Source organism: Xiphophorus hellerii, chromosome 23 (assembly GCF_003331165.1).
Source record: "Xiphophorus hellerii strain 12219 chromosome 23, Xiphophorus_hellerii-4.1, whole genome shotgun sequence".
In the NCBI taxonomy this organism is placed as follows: Eukaryota; Metazoa; Chordata; class Actinopteri; order Cyprinodontiformes; family Poeciliidae; genus Xiphophorus; species Xiphophorus hellerii.
The window spans coordinates 30011584-30027938 of record NC_045694.1 but is presented as its reverse complement, the minus strand read 5'-3'; the positions used below and the strand labels follow the sequence as shown (position 1 = coordinate 30027938).

Genomic DNA, 16355 nt, shown 5'->3' with positions numbered 1-16355 from the left:
AAGTAAGATGAACCAAAAGTGTTAAGTTATTGAAACGAAGAGCCAACAGACAACAGTTTGAATGGAAAAAAATGTTTAATAATTAAACAAGTTTACCTTAAATACAGGGTTCTCAAGTGTGGTTACATACACACTAACCTGGAAACAAAGTTTTCCATAGACTTTTTTAGGAAAAAAAAAAAAAGACATGACTTTTTTTCTAGGGCAGCCTTCAATCTAACATTGAATCCTTCAAATGGCCCTCAGTCTTTAAAACTTTGAGAATCCCTGCTTAAATGTCTTTGTTGACTGGTGTGAAACAAAAACTCAATTCTCAATAATAGAGCCTAACATTTATCATAACATCGATAAAGTGAATAGTGAAGTAGTGAAGTAATGTTTCTCCTCATTAACATAAAACCATTTATTAGTCTGCAAGTGCAATGATGCTCCCTCCAACAAAAAAGAATCAAACAAGAAATAAAAATCACTTTTCCAATAAGGGTAAAGGTATCAACGTTGATCCATAATGTCACATCACATTCACTCATTGCATCAGAAGATTTTTGAGTGATTGTATTTTTGGTTTTAGGGATTTATGTCCAAGTGAGAGAAGCACCCTTTGGATGAAGTCAAAGGTGTACTTCAGTGGTTGAGGGTACTCCAAATTCAGAGCATAAATAAATCCAAAGAGCAAGCACATGGCATGTGGAAGATTTCCAAGGTCATTCATGACAAGACTTCCTTCCAAAATGATGGCAGTACCTGAAGACTCAAGGTGCAGTGAGTCCGGGGAGGCCTGCCTGTCCTCAGGAATGATGGTCAGGATCCCAATGGGGGTGTGAGACACGTCTGGGTCTTCGCAGTCCTAACAACAATAGAAGCAACACCACAATTACATATCAACGTAACACTTCTTCATCACGGCTGCTTCTCCTACAGTTTACAGCTGTCCCACCTATGGCAGTCCACTCATCATCAGCCTTCTATGACAGTACAGCGAGCGCATTTCCCAAGAGTGTCAGTGATAAATAAGTGTTGATGATGTTGGAAGGGAAAGTTCATAGCATTTTTACATGTTGCACTTCATCAGCTAAGTGTAATTCATTGCACTTTTTTGTTCTTGATGACATTCGGGTTTCACATGGTGTGACGCTAGAGAACTGCAACTGAAACCTTTCGAAAGACAGCAGAGAACCACTAAAAGTGTTCTGATTGGGGATATTTCATCAGTGCATCATGTAAGAAGTACAGTAGCACTGATTCAGGCTGAGTGAAAGAACAGTAACTAAAACTAAAGCTATCAAAGTCACATAAGGAGCAGAATTAAGTGGGACATACCGCGGTGTGGAATTATAAAAATGTAATAAAGATGACTTACAAAGCATGTCTTGAAGAAGTCTGTGTTCTCATCTCCAAGGATCACAGGAAGGCCACGGAGCACTGCCGTTCACTTCGCAGTAACATCTGTACTCTGAAAAATCATATCAAACACACATCACTCCTGTGGTAAAGAATAATCAATTAACAGCTCTGCATACACAGTGGGGTTGTGTATTTTGTTCCCAACATGATAATAAAATAATGACTTTGTATCTGAGAAACTCACCTCGGGTCTGACTTGTTGCAGATACGTCTGAAGTTTCTGGCCAACACTTCCCCCCTTGCTCTTGAAAATCTCAAAGAAGCGAGGGGTGTATTTGTCAAGTTCTTTGAAAAATTCTGAACCCAGGTTTTTGCTCGACAAGCGACAGAACTCTGCCAGAATCTGAAAAAAGAGTATGACAAATTAATATTTAACATATAGAGATGTTGGACCTCTCAGGACTACTTTTCACTAGCAGGACACTGAAACTAATTCTGTAAGTTAGCAAGAGATGTGACAAACAATGAATTATATGAGAACTAAAAAACTTGATGCATAAAAGATAGGAAGAGTTTTAAATTACCTGACCATCTGTAAAGAGTGCTGGCCACCTTTCCATCATGTCCGTTACTGGACGCTCTAAGTTAACCAACTCTTGTCTTCTCAAGGCAAAAGTGTAGTCCATGTTTTTGGTTATCAGAGCAGCAGTTGGACGGCGTTTCTTCATCTCCTCCACAAGTTCCTTTCGTTTGGATTCTATACTGGTCTCATCTTCACCATCAGGGAAATTAGGCAGAAAATGTATTTCAAACCGTTTGGGTCTTTTGATGCGTGTGTGAGGAGCTTGGCCTATTCTTTTCCTTTCATTTCTGGCCACTGTGACAGAATGGACATTAGAATTATTACACCCCCTCCCTCTTTTTACTTTATTTAAAAGACTATACTCTTAAGCTGCACTTCTCCTACTTGAACTGAGATGTATAAAACTGCAGTTACAGCAGTTCGCCACCAGTTGGCACATGGAGCACGGTGAGCATTCCTGACTCAGTGAGCCAATGGCAATTTAGTGCGGTAACGGCTGGTCAGCGGAGGCGCTCACTGTCGCTCTTGTCTGTGTTAACAGCTTTCAGAAAATAAAAGAACCTGCGAAAACCACACTGCTTAATCATTAAGTGTGCAACACCACATCTGTACATCCAGCTTGACGCAGTTTGGTCCGGTAGTTTCCCATTTTGAATTTAAGACTATTTTTCCATCCATTACATCCATTGACAGAGCCTGGTTCAGTGAGGCATGGACGTTTGTGAATCAGTGCAGTTGCAACATCACTGAATTCTTGATCGCTGGGATACGCCTTGAAGCTGTAGATTGTCTCAGCAAGTTTTTCAAGTATCTCGTGCTTCATGTCTCTGGGTACTTGTAGATATGTCTTGTCTCTCATATGCAGAAGATTTCCCTGGCATAATCTGTACTCGATGTGCACAGGAAAATAAGGAATTTCGAAAGTGTCTGGTCATGGAGACCGAATAAGGGATGACTGACTGTCAGGGGAGGAAAAAGAGAGGATCTCTGTGTCATCTGTGCTGGGTGTGGGGGTTGGGACCAGAGCAGTTATCTTCAGGGTGGGTTTGTCGGGCAGGTCATTAATGTCAGTGAGGTTGATGAGGGCATTATTGAAATCAGGATCTTTAAACTGGAGGGAAAATTTATACTGAAGCCCCAGCTTCTCCTCAAGCTGTTCAGCAAGAGAGTCAAGTGAATGTGGTTTTCCAGAGAGTGTAACTTTCCTTATGTCATTGTCATGGACAATTATCCTTAGTGTAGTCCTCATCTCCATTGTTGGCTGCGATTGTACTGAGAATAAAAAAAAAAAAGTCAAATGAAAAAAAAAAAAAATCAGTTACGTTACTTCATGACACTTGACATAAAAATCTTCAGCATCCAATCAGCACAAAATATAGTGTCTAAGGGTAACAACCGTTTCCCCCCTGATTCTGTAGGCTGCCAGAGGAAACGGGTCATTCAGATCAGAGAGCATGTTGACTGACATTGATGACACATGACTGCGCAGCTCATAAGAACGCAGATGTTCAGATGTTTTGCGCCCCGGACAGCTTTTTTCTCTGCCGCTCCATCTTGTTGCCACTAAATAAACATGATATTTTCGACTAACGTTAGTCCCAGGCACCGCTAAATCATTACACATAAAGTTAACCTCAAAACCTGGACTTACGGATGAATTACACGGCCGAGAAAACGAATAGAAGTTTGCTAAAAACCAGTGGAACTTACCGTGACAAAACTTAGCTGCAGCAACCGCCGTATTGTTGACAGTTTGGCGCTTCTTTCAAACACGTCGTCACTCGTCAGTGGCCAACTGCGCATGTGCGTTCAACGAGAGCTGCCGAATGATGCCGAGTTTTCTGCTGGTTATGCAGATGCGTCTTGCTCACTCATAACTCCAAATTCGGGTTACCTGCTGCTGATGAGTTTGATTACTTGCTTCAGTAGAAAGTTGTCTTTGCTAAGTTTAAGTTAGTATAGTCAACAGAGTAAGCTGGAATGAGTTAAGGTCACTTTTCTCTTAGAGTAAAATTACATTTTACAGTGTTGCTTCTGTTCGTTGCTATAGAAACGGTCAGATCAGTTCTGCATGACTCAAACCATTAACCCTTTGCAACTGCGTCACTTAATCATTTGAGGCAAATGATTACCGGCATCATGACGGACGTCGGAAGTTTATATTTCAGGAGTCTGGGGATTAAAACAGGGATTTTAATAGTTAAATATTAAGTTTAGATTGACAATAGTATATTAAAACCATTAATTTAAGTAGGTTTTTATCATTCTATCAGGTTTACAATTTTGAATCATACTTGACTTAAAAATATCTTAAAAGTAAAACTAAATGTTTGGGTTATTTTCATAACCCAATTTCTGGGTAGAAGCTATTGGGTCATAGGTTGGGTTAGTTTGACCAAATATTGCTGTGGTCCCCAACCTTTTTATTACCGGTCAAGATTTTGCAATTTTGCTGCGGCCCGGGACCGTCAGATAATGCTTCTGCATGTTGGTGTTAAAGCTAAAAAAAGATCAAGCCTTTTTTGTTTTTTTGCCCCGATTTTTCCTTTACGACAATCTTACAACGTCCTGCAGTGTGTGGTGTGTTACGTGGTGGTGTCTTGAATATGTCCGAACTAAAATCGGGCATATTCAACATTGTCTTGGCCTTTTTATCGCAGCCTGTTGAATGTGACAGGTAGCCAATCAGAAAGTGTGGTGACGTAAGAACGGAGGGAATCCCAAACAGTTGACATGGCAACTGAGAGTCCGGTGGACATCGGAGGTGATATATGGAAATGTTTATTACTATATATAAAGGTCATTTTTATACATGTTTATCATATGTGGTTATGTTTATTCAGTTAAAAATGTTAACTACGAAAAAACATAACTCACCTCCAAATCATAGTGCAGCAAATAGAGCGGCTGCTCCCGCCATCTTTTATCAAACTCCTTTTCTTTTTGTTACGTCTTTTATCACTTAAAATGAGCCACAAACTATCACTGCTGCTTCTACATCGTCATTCGTGTTTGATTATTCTAAATTCACGTATGGTATGTTGGGGGTTTTACTGGGTTTTCTTCTGGAGTCTGGACGTTCATCAGTGGAATCGGTTCAGTGGTGTGTTGCTCCTGCCGTGTGGCAGGACACACGAACCGACCGAACCTGTTGGACTTTTATCGGCTCTGTGGTCACTGAGGTTTGGAAAATCGGCCGATAATCCTTAAATTATGAGTTTTAGGTCCGTGAACCAGACCTAAAACTCACAAGCTCTACTCCTCTGGTCTTGTCTCGACCAGAGTAACGTTTTACATATCCCTTCAAAATAAGATACAGATACGCCACAAAAACAAACATTTTACTTTCGTGAAAATTTTAACTCACGATAAAGACTAATGGAGCCCTGAGCTTATTTCTCTGCAACCAGACGGTCCAATCTGGGAATGATGAGAGACAATGATATGTGTGAATGTGGGAGTCACCTACCGGGATAAATCCATCCTCCTGTCTCTTCTCTGGGCCTTTTCCCCTTCAAAGAAACTTTCCAACGAATCTGATCTGTTTCTTACTCATTTTGCTGCTTATGGGCTCAATGTTGGCGCGCAAGACGGAACCGAGAGAATCCGGTTAAAGGGTTTTCAAAATAAAAGATCCATACATACATAAAACGGAAATATTTAATTATTTCTTGCGCGGCCCGGTACCAATTGATCCACTGACCGGTACCGGTCCGCGGCCCGGGGGTTTTGGACCACTGACATAGATGACGCAGCAAACATTTGAAGATGATACTTTGGTCCAATGAGAATATTAACCTGACCTTCATTCAACATGTTATGTGTGGAGGAAACACAGCTGAACAGATCGTCTTCATGGTGGAACATCATTTTATGGGGATGCTACTCTTCAGCAAGGACAGGCGGAAGCTTGGAAACTGCAGCTAAGCGGAGGAGCTGTGTTCTCAAAGGCGGAGCTAGGTCCACCCAGATGTTTTGTACAGCTGAATGGTTGCCATGGGAGATGAAAGAATTCCTCAAACATGCATGAAAGAACCAAAGCAACCTTCCAGGTGTGTTTTTGATGAATACTAACATTATAGTACTGTATAATGTAAAGCTTAAAAAGTTGATTTTACATGATACTGCAACTTTAAGCCTGGTTCTGTTTCGGGGTTGTCATCAGTCTTAACTTAAAATTCTTAGCAGCAAATGTTTCGCCTGATGGGATTTAAAAGCAGCTTGCTGTTAAATTGCTAGCATGTTTTTTTGCTTTCCGTTTTCCGTGTGAAGCATTGATTGATGAGGATTGTTGTGTATTCACCACCTGACTAAATCTGCTTCCCCAAATCTGCTGGGCTGCATCGGAGCAGGACGAGTGTTTCATATTTTTCAGTTGATTTTCTTTTTTTAATTGAAAGTTTATTGTGACAAAGAGCAGGGACATTTTTATGTTTCCTTTGTGTCTGAGCACCACCCATAGAGGACGACACAAAGCACCGTCCTTCCGTGTCTCCAGGCTGTCAGAAACATTGTGATTTCCACTGATAAATACGGTGTGAAGCAGGGAGGGACCGCTCGGTGTTCTTGGCGTGACTTTAGGAAGGAGCATGCTGCATTGTTCTGACTCAGCTCTGGTTCCAATAACTGCTGCTTCCACTGTTACAAGTCATTGCAGATTTGATCTTCTATCTCCTGAATCTCACATGAATTGTGTTATATGTTATAAGCCTGCACAAAGTTTTTGCCCCACTTACATTTTTTATGTTATTTTCATTTACATGTTTCAGATCAAACAAAATTGACAATAAAATAAAAAAAGGAGTTTTCAAATGAGGAATTCATTTAGCAGGGTAACCAAAATGATCCAAAGCAAAGTCATATGACAAAAAAAAATAAAACCCCATTAACAGCTTTATAACTTGTTTTGTTTCCATCAACATTTTTAGGCACATTTTGAAGTATCTCATTAGAAAGGTTTATGAAAATTCAAAATAACTTCCTCAGTTCAGCAAAAATCATTGTTCGCCTTCTTTAGATGTTTTTTCTGAAAAACAGTTCATGTGCTACACATTTAAATAAGTTCTGACATGGCCGACCTTTACCTCACATCACTGATCAGCTGTTTGTTTCCTGTCCTTTCCCTTTGGGTCTCTGGACAGCCTGTAACATCGCCAGTGATAGTTGACATGGCAGAACAACTACAACTGACCAGCTAGCGAACATTCCTGAAAACCTCATGCTAGTTAGCAACCTCTACTTCCTGTTTATTTCAGGCAATCGCAGCGACATCATCTGAGGAAATAACGATTTCCATAGCCTGGTAGATTTGCTCCAAACAAGTGTTTGGAAACAGTTTTGTCAATCTCAAAATACTCATGACAATTTTAAGAAAACAGCTAATGATTGTTCTATGCCAGTGGTTCGCAACCAGCTGCCCCAGATTAAAGTCCAGCCTTCGTCAGCCTGGTGTTTTCCTTTAATTGTTTGTTTTATGCTACGTCTACACACACTTTCCGAATAAAATTTCACGTTTGTCTCGTTTGTCCTCAGAATATTTTCTGAAATGTCTTGGAGATCATCAGGCTCTGTGTTGGTAGATATCAGACCAGGCTTTGTGTTCTCTTTAGTCAGTGTGTGCTTTTCTTTTTTCTGATCAGATCTCTCCTCTGGATGTTTCTCATCTGTTTTTGAATGTCCTCAGATTGAGCCGTGAAGTGACTCTTTGAAATCTTTTCGCCTCCTACCTGCTGTCAAACATGTCCGATGTAAAGTGGTTTCGTTTTTTTCTCTGTCTGACAATATTCCTGGGTGTGAATCAAAAGTTGACTTGAGTCATGTTTTTGGGTAATTCACAGTTCATTGGTGTTCATTCATGTGTGTAAAGACACTCAAACTGTAGTGGTGTAAGCTTGTGAAGAAGCGAAGAGATTGGGACACTTTTTCAAGGGCGTACATATCTTTAAACGTCTGCAAGTCAGCAAAAAAAAAAAAGACCCAAACTTACTACCTTCTGCTGTTTGTTTCCATGTGAATGCACACACATCCAGTAATACCTGTCAGCAACAAAATCCCGGTACATTTAATGGGAACAAGCTGCAGTTATTAAAAATGCAGGTTTCCCAGCCGCTGAACATGTTCAGAGAGCATCTGAAGCCAGGTGGAGTCGGACTGACCTGAAGCAGAACCCGGCAGCCTGGCAGGTTCCTGCAGTCAGGTGAAGCAAGGGCTGAAAGCCTTTCTTTCACAGCGGCTAATTTATTCAGAAAATGTAATGAAGGAGAAAAACAGCTAAATAATTCATTTGTCATTTAGAGAGAAACAGCTCTCTGGTGAATATCCTGATTTCAGAAGAAGAATCATTGGTTGGCATTAAAGCTTTCTCCTTGCCGAGTCGCTGGATCTCCTCCCTCCACATTAATCAGCCAACTCCTTCACATCTCATCGCATTTGGTCCAGCCAACTTCTGCCCTTGAATATTACTGCAAGCGTTTACATTATTAACCTTCATTGTGGCCTTATTAGGCTTTTCTGCAAAATCAATGCCCACCTCACTTACCAAAGAAAAAAAAAAAAAAAAAAAACACAGATAAAAGGTCAAGGTTCAGCTTCTCAATGGTGGGGCTAATTAAGAATCTACACCATATTTAGAGACTAAGATCAGTATTTAATTATCAGGGACCTGATCTTTTTACATTTTTATAATAAAAAACACAAACATAGGAAATATTCAGTAGTTGTAGAGACTAATGTTCTTTCCATAGATGTGATCCTAAGACTTCAGCTGCCTGAACGTTTACAGACATTTCAGTTTTCAATAACTGAAATGAGCTGGATTTTCAGCCGTATCGAAGTACATGCATTTCGCACAACTATAACGGAAACATTTTTCTTGATTAACAAGTCTAGTGATCAACAGCCGGCTGGTGAAAACCACAAAGAAGACAACAGGAAGTACTCTTGTTTGTTTTGGGTTTTTTTCTGACAATGTCCATCTGGTTCAACCAGAGCTCTCACAGTATCACAGTTTATAAAAAGTTATGTGTTGAATCCATAACGCTAATGTAAAATGGCCGACTACAATTTCCCCAAACAGCCACATAAGTAGGCGGGGCTTGTCGCTCCAACGCCTGAATCAGATGCCCACGTCTCCTCTGATTGGCTGATAGATGATGATGAGCGCTAGCGCCACGACTGAATTGTGACATAAAAACCTAAATGACTCTCCAAGCAGCAATTAATGTCAGCATGAGATCATTAGGACAGCAGTGAACAGACTTGCAGGTGATGGCCGCCAGAAAAATCGACTTCCCTCCAACTGGCTCCTGTCTGCTCGCTCACAGAAACAGTGGAAGTGGTCGGACCTCCACCAGCAGCAGAGGAGGGATCAGTTAAAGGCCGTACAGCTGTTAAAAACCCAGAGGGTAAGAGCAGCCTATTAATGCTCAGAAGTCGGACAGCGTTCTGCGGCCAGCTCCAGCCGTCTGCCAGGCTCCACAGGACAGAAACACAGCTGACCATTTGGAGGTGATTAAAAAGCAGCAAACTGTTGTTCCGGCGCATGAAGAGAACTCCTCCATCCAGATCCTCAATGTCTGCGGCCATTTTAGTTCACTGTGACCACATTGTTTCCAAAAAACAGAACCAATGAAGCTGGTGGTGTAAAAACCGGACCTCAGGACGTTAGACATCCTGGTTGGCTTTGGTACTTAATTAGGCTACTGAGGATTGACAGTCACCATCAATGTAACAACACAGTGAAAGTCAATAAACATCACCAAACTGCTGAAAGGTTACGGATGTTTTCTGTAAGTGTAGGAAAAAGTGTTATTTCTGAATCTCTCTAGCTGTTTGACGCTGTAGGTGAGATTATGCTTGAGTATTTAAAATAACAAGAGGTAAGAAAGGAGGTGAACAGCTCTATCCAACCATTTAAAACAGGAAAAGTGTTTCCATTTATCCACTGGAACATTTATTTCTGTGTAAGAGGAGCAAAAAAAAGTAGAGAAAACACACTGAACTTCACATTAACTACACATTTAAATAATCAAACTTGTTTGGTCAACAAGAAAATGTGAACAAAAAAGTGTTTTGCTTTGAGTACAGCAGCTTTTCTTATTAAGAATGAGAGCTATGTGGGCAGAGCTGGTATGTCAATTCTGAGTTTTCAGAAGGGCACTTTTTTTGCCCAGTGGAAAAAGGGCCGGCACTCTAGCACCACCTAGTGTCTATCTATGCACATCTCTGGACTGTTACAGCTATGATGAAACCAGACTGAAGAGTTGGAGGTGGTTCTGCACAAACACTGACCTTCTGGTAACCATGTATTTTAAATTTCGCTTCGAGGATGAATCTTTAGACACTTTTGAGTCTTTTCACTTATGTGGTCCGATGTCTGAGACATCAGGTTAGCTTAGCCTGAATCAACTCGATTGAAACTGGGTTCAGTTGTTTCATTCATTCAGCCGTTTCCTTTTGTCTACTGCATTATTTTTAAAAAAGTTACAGCAAACTTTATTTTGTTTTTGTGTTTGTCCACCTGTAGAGACTACCAGTAAGGTCACAGTTTGGCTCCGGTGCCGGATAGAAACAGCAGGGGCCTCCCTGGAGAGCTGACCTGGAGGTCGGGTCGAATAAATATTTCACTTTCTGAGCAATACGACTGTCAGGACGGAGGACCCACACCGGACGGGTGAGGACGGAGGTTCCTTATTCATTGACCTGTCTGTATTTGGGCGTCAGAAAGTTCTTCCTCTGTTTTGCTGTTTGACACTTTTCCAAACTTTCCCGCAGACATCAGGCTGGTTTTTAGAAGTCCAAATAATCCACTAAAACACAGACTTTACCGTTCAGAGACAAATGTAGGAGAAATTTGGATAAAGATAAATCTTTAAGCTGATACTCAGAACTTTCTGGATTCTCTTCTGGAATCTTCTTTAAATATTTTGATTTTCATTTATGTTCCTTTACCTAAATAACTACTGAAATCTCTGTGTGATTGTTAAGAAGAATAATTAACTGAATGTATCATTTACATTTTGACTTAACTGTCAGAAAAAAAACTGATCTATTGAGTTTGTTTTCTGTCCTGAAGTGTGTAATTTCAAAATCGGTTAAAAAAAAAAAATGTTTATTGATGAGACTGATTATATATTTTTTACTTAATTAAAAATGGTATCAAGTGTTACAGTTAGTGCTTACTGAGGTATGGTTATGCTGGTACCTTCTGTATGAGTTTCAGTGAAAACGATCCTCTTCAGTCCGGTGTGTTCTCTGGTTTCATTGCAGCAGAAGATTCTGCATAAGGATCAACCCTGCTTTGATACTGTAATATGTACGTGTCAGACTTTGGGGTGAAAAGCACACAGAACCCACTGCACACCACACAGCTCAGTTTAGTCACTGTCGCCCCTGTGCCTTTGTTCATGTTTGCCTTTAAAGCGGCATTTCTGTAACGAAAAAGTTTTCTTTTGGCCTGATGTGACATTCTAATCTTAAATGTCACATTTTTAGTTAACTGCTAGCGGAAAATTATCACACTTAACAGAAATAAAGGCTCAAAAACAAATTAATCTTGTTAATGCGCTTTACTTAATGAATGCATTTACTGAAATAAGTAACTGGTAAAATATGTATCCTTGGGTACATCTTTAAAAAAAATTGTTGCCACTCATTTCCAAAGTGAAACTCGTATATTATATACTACCTTTTGTAGTTCTGAACACTTAATGCACGTGGGGTGAAATTATTCAATCCTTTCCTTTTTGTAGTTTTGATTATTTCAGCTGAGAGACAATGAGACAGTGTTTCTGCCTAATCATCTATTTAACTCAAAACACCTGCAAAGGTTTCCTAAACCTCTGTGGTTACATTCATGTAACATGTCTCGATGCTTAGTTCTCTTTTCTTTTTTTTTCTGAAATCCTGGTCAAAATAAAGGGACTCAGGTCGCCCCTGCCTGCTGTGTGAGCGTGAAGCCCTGACGGCTGCTGATGGCCTCCATGTCTCGCTGCATGGATGCTCTGTTTCATGCAAAGGGAGATTTTTAATACCTTCCTTGTTTTGGTTGAGTTTGTGAAAACTTACCTTGCAGTGGAGTCTGAACCCTCTGAACTTGTCACATGTATCCAAACAAAGCGGATTAATGAGCAACTCAGAAGTCCAGTCAAAATTACACATGGAATAGAGTGGCCTGCTAATTATGACTATGCATATATAGGCACATAATTTGTGCAGCAGAGTAATAACTTTTAAATGATGGATCAGAAAGATGAAAGCAGGTTTATTAAGAGAAAAAAGCTCAACAAAAGAGCAGCGGTAGAGGAAACAATTAGCCGACCCACACACTGGTATTAATCGCCAATATGGATCATGTGTGGACAATTGTATTGTTAACCTGCAGGTGCTCTGGTACCTATTGTTCCAGTCTGGGTCATGGTGCAGTGGTTCTGAGCATGCTCTGCCATTATTTTGCCCCATCAGGTTTCTGATCGTCTCCTTTCTTCCTGGACTGACTGGCAGCCAGCATGACAGGGAGCTAAATGTGCAGCTCTGAAGGACCTGGGCTGTTCTGACTCTCTGACTATTGGTGCTAAAATCAGTTCTCATTGTCAGTATGCTTACACACTTTGTTTTATAGCAGAAATATGATCTATAACAACAGGAAACTTTTTTTTTTTTTTTTTTTAGAAATGTGGACTGTGGACGCTGACATTTGCATTTAGCAGCATGGTTAGCATTGAGATGCTATCTTAAACTAGCTACTGCTTCTTTTATGAATGGGTGAAAATTTTCAGTCAATATTCCACTGACTGAAAAAACATTCCATTAAATAAAACAGGCAATCAAAATCACACATTGATTGCTCATATCATAAGTCATTAAGTCATTAAGTCATAAGTCATTAAAAAACATGACGCGCCATCATCCTCCAACTACTTCCTGTCTTCTTCTTCTTCACGGTTTGCAGCAGCGGCAACATGTTGTTGATCATGTGACTCATGAGGTGATAAAAGTGTTTCCATTGTAGTTTTGTGAGATAAACCAATTTCAATATGTCCCAAAAAAGCATCCCATTTTAGGATGCTAGAGCGGGATGTTCTAAAAAGTATTAGGTACCAGAACGGAGCTTACAGGATCTTTTCCAGAATGTTTTTCCGGTTCTGTCCTGGAACTTTCCTGGAATATATCCAGTACTTTCTCCAAACCTTTGGTATTTTTTCAGCATCTCTCTATTTGTTTATTTGCAAGTTGTTTTAAAAATGATTGGTTATATTAATGTGACATACCAGTTTGGTCCTGCGATACAGACTGAGGTTAGGTTATGTAGTTAGAACAAAGTTCAACCACATACAGTTAAAGTCTCAATAGAAAGATTAAAAACTACCATTAAACAAAGGGGACCTTAGTTAAAATGAATTTTAGAGAACTTTGTAAAGTGAACAAGAGTAATAACTCCCAGATAAATACAACCCAGTTCAACATGATTATTTACCAGTTGAGTCCAGTTAATTCTAATCAGTTTTCATTTTCATTCTTTTTACTGATGCAGTCTGCTTTCATAACTGTTTCTTATGTCAAGATAAATGATCAATTAATGGGTAATTAATGACAACACTGCTAAAACAGTTGCTATTTTAGAAGCAATTCTTTTTGATGCTAAAATAGTTAGCCTAGCAGCAATCCCTGCTTTCTCTAAAACATAGTCATATCCTAAACTGAATTGCTCTGCAGTTCATTTATTTGGGATTAAAGTTGTGTACAAGCAAAGCTGATTAGAATTAATTAACTGACTTGATACATAATTAGGTTAAACTTCATTGTATTTATTGGGAATTTACTTCTCTTGTTTACTTCTCTTTACATTTTAAATGAACTAATCTGTAAGGAAGGTGAGCTGAACTGGAACTCTGCAGAAGACGGTTGAACGATGGTTAAATGAAGGTTTGGTTTTTGAAATCTGGAAGGAGAAACCTTTCGAGGCCAATAAAAACATACAATGCTGAAAGGAAAAGTAACAAGGGAGGCAAAATCCATAAAAAAATTATTAATATGAAGCAAAACACTGGAAATTAGGATGCAGAAAATGTGTTTTTTGGGCTTCATATGTTAAATGCTCATCTGAACTGTAAGAGTAAACAACAGACTGGCTTTCTTAAAATAGGTTTTCTAACAAGCAAAACATGCAGACAACAGCAGCCGTATACTGTTCTCTCGCTCACACACACTCACCCCCGCACACCCCAACAAACACACACACACACGCACTCCACTTGAGAGGCTTTTTAAATCACCAAGCTGGTAAATTGAATTACAGAGAGTCACCGAATGAGTTTCTCTTTCCAAACTGGAACCCCAGGGCCAACCATTACAGTACAAATTGTTTTCTTCTCTCTCAAGCAATTCCAGAGTTTTGTGCCTTCATTTTTCCCCTTCCCTCTTTGTCTCTAAAAAAATTCATCCCCTGGGGGATTCCTGCAGTGTCTGGCGATTTTTTTCTTCTTCTTCTTCTTCTCTTCATGGTTTTCCACATGTTTAAAAAGCATAAAGCTTTAAACTTTTTCTTCCACACATTAGCACTACATTTAATAATTTTTTATCTTCATATGTTGTTTTACAGATGTGGATGTGCTCTGATTAAATGATATAAATTATTAAATATTTCTTTCTAAAGAAATATCTGTCTGTCTGACCTTAAAACAAGTGAGTCCAACAGGAATGAACACTAGCAGTTTGTATAATAATATATTTTTTCTGAACAGATCTAAAGGCTCTTTCCACTGCCGCCCAGCAGCACAATTCCACTCAACTTTCCACAGTTTGATGGTTTTCCATTACAGCAGGGTAACACATTTGTAATGGTTGGGGTCGCCATGGAGCTGGGCGGTTCCAGAGTACGAAAAGTAGCGTGAGACGATCTGTACTCGACACAACAATAGAGGACATGGAAGCTGTGCTGAACATTCTGCAGTCTCAGTCTCTGTTGTTGTAATTTAGTTGCTCTTGTGATGAAACCAGTGACTCCCTCTCCCAGCCAATCAGTGGCCAGCAGTCTTCTGACGTCGACTCGTCTCACCTGGGACCTCCACGAAGGAGTTTGGTACCACATGATTGTTACTACTAGAAGAACCCTTAAAACCGAGTGGATTTGAGCTGCGCTGATTAGTAGAAAATGGCAAAACGTTAAAGATAAGGGAGGATCCATGAATCGGCCGATACCTGCATGTCGTCTTCTTTGAGGTTTGTGCCAGTGCTAACATCTGGCTGTTGATCATGTGAATGATGTGAAAAACGTTTTTTCCTTACAGTTTTGCAAAAAAATAAAAAATAAAAAATTCAACACAGCCAAAGAAAACAAACAAAAAAAACATCACAGGACAAAAACTTTTTAGCGAAAAACAAGTTTTGTTTTTTTTATTGCTGTGTTTCTATTAAGCACATTTATTTTTGAAATATCAAATTGCCCAATTTTATGGTCAATGCATTTGATGTTCCCTGTTGCCACATACATTCTGTCATTAAACGTCTCATTTAGAGGATTCTCCAGAACTAGACGGCCTGCTGAGGAAGTCATGCAGTTATTTGAATCAACTGAAGGGAAACATTTCAAGTCCAGTCAAGTTCATTTCTATAGCACATTTCAGCAATAAGGCAGTTCAAAGTGCTTTACATCATAAAAACATAATACAGTAACCAGTTATGAAACCAGCAATAAACATATAGTCAAAACCATCATCATCAAGCAAATGTACATCAAATATACTGATCAATGTTCCAGTTGCTATGAGTGTTTTTTTTTGTTTGTTTGTTTTTGCTATTCTCTGGAAGTCTGTTCCAGATTAAAAACTGATTTTGCGTTTTCCTGTAAATATATGAACGGTGTTATGTATTTATATTTGGACCTGTAGAACCATCCATACAGGAATTCATTCATTCATACATTCAGTTTAAAGCAGAAAAGTTTCCAAGCAAACTGAAGCTTGAACATGAATGAGGTGAAAGGCAGCGTGGCTCTGAGGTAAGACGGAGAACCTCACACCAAACATGAAAACAGAAGCAGCGGCTCTGGGAGAGGAGACTGGGAGCAATGGGACAGGTTGAAAAAAGAGCGGTGGTAGAAACAAGGACACCTGAATGCATCGGGAGAATTTCACAATAACTCTAAAACAAGGCAGGAACATTGACTTCTATTGACCATTCAAGGAATGAATTTAGAAGTAACAGAAGCTAACTCCAATAAAAACTTCAAGTGGCGGTCTAAACAAATCACACTGCAGGTGACTACCGGTACCTGCTCATGATCCCACCAGAAGAAAAGAACAGAACTAATTTCAGTAAACAGACCATGAAGGATAAGAAGGTCATCAAAAAAGGTTATACAGAAGATTTTGTTTTTCAAGAATGGTTGTCATGACATCATGTTTTAATAAGAAGTATATTTATTACCTCT

At 39.5% G+C, this 16355-nt stretch overlaps 1 long non-coding RNA gene across 1 annotated transcript; it reads right to left on the bottom strand.

The window, feature by feature from the left end:
- Positions 1–630: 630 nt before the first annotated feature.
- On the bottom strand, positions 631–1776 carry LOC116714709 (uncharacterized). The gene is made up of 3 exons (XR_004338109.1): positions 1589–1776; positions 1361–1483; positions 631–847 (listed from the first exon to the last, which is right to left on the bottom strand). It is a non-coding gene; the product is annotated as an uncharacterized LOC116714709 (long non-coding RNA).
- Between the last annotated feature and the right edge of the window lie 14579 nt (positions 1777–16355).